Raw genomic sequence first — 1,492 nt, 5'->3', positions numbered from 1 at the left:
AGTTGTCTCTTATAGACACCTGACAAATTCAGAATCAAGTCTCCCTTTCAGGTCTAAGTTGCACTTCAAATATATAAATTTATTTCATACATCGAGTCCCTTCACGGGAATGCACGAGTCCAAAACATTGACCTGCTCAAATTGCCGTCATGCATGATGACGGCATTTACTCCAAATTCACCACCAACTCTCGTTTGCACCAAATTATTCGCATCACTGTTCGCGGGTGGGTTTTTCTTACAAGTTTGCTCCTTTGGGAATTAGCTCATGCTAACATTTACAAATTCGAATTCGAGGCTTGGTGTTGAAATTAGGAAGTCAGACGTCGACACGGATAAGGGCTATTGAGGTGCTTCACAGCACATTTGCTGCGTCATCGCGGAGGTCGATAGATTCATATCCCATTGAGGTCACCTGAATTAGAAAGGATGACTTTTCCCTTTTATCTGTAACCCGCATTTCAAGTAGATACATTTATTTCATTGCAACGATACCGTTTTAACTGCTTAAAACTTTCGGAACACATAGACGAAGTTCTGGTACTAAAATATCCCCGAAAATTGACAGGGATTTGTAGGAAAGTACGTATGGTGCATATAGTGAAGACGGTAGTGTAAATTGAGGAATGGCGCTGCAATGTAAGGGTATCCAAGGGTATCCTGTCCTGCGGGAGGATGGGGCAAGAGCATTCTACACCCTCATTTCAAAATAGCTTACCTCAATAAGTTCTTTGACTTTCGCTCTCTTCATGTCATCATTAAATTTTGCTGCCAAGACCAGACAGGAACCTGAAGTTTAAAAAAAAGGACAAATTCAGGATCGACTGCTGGGTTCCCAATAAGACATCTACAATTACAGTGTGGCTAGTTAGGCATTTGCCAGGATCACAGTGTGGCCCAGTGGTTAGGGCACGTGCCTTGAGATCTAACATCCCAGGTTGACGACTCAATCTGACCACCTGGTGAATTTCATTCTGGTAGTCCGTGATTCAACTTCTCGGTTGCTCTTGTAAATAGCGAACTGGTTTGCCTGCGGCCAGTTGCGATTCTTAAAGTTGTTGTTATTGTTCTGTTTTGTTGTGTGTCATTGGCTCTGAAAATCCCCTATGGGAGCGGTCAATTAAGTACAAGTATTTTTGTAAGACTCTTAGGATCTTATACAATGCGATTATAGACCAGAAACTTTATAAACTGGACAAACAAATGTATCAAAACCATGACATGTTTGCTATCCGAGTTCACAAAGAAATAGTAGTCCAGTTCCCAGCCGCATTGACAAACATTTCCTGATTTACCAAGGTCCCGGTAGTTACTGTTACAATGCTAATTTAACAAACATTTTTTGTTCAACTATTAAATAAGGGCAAAGCACCCATATTTCACTATTGCTCAAGACAATCTGATTACAAAACTCTGCAACATTCAAAGTGAAATTAAAGTTACGCCACATATCACACATAAAATCCCATAAAATCTATAATGGGCCCTTTAAA

This window comes from Montipora foliosa, chromosome 12 (genome assembly GCF_036669935.1).
Source record: "Montipora foliosa isolate CH-2021 chromosome 12, ASM3666993v2, whole genome shotgun sequence".
Taxonomy (NCBI): Eukaryota; Metazoa; Cnidaria; class Anthozoa; order Scleractinia; family Acroporidae; genus Montipora; species Montipora foliosa.
This window is presented reverse-complemented; position numbering follows the sequence as displayed.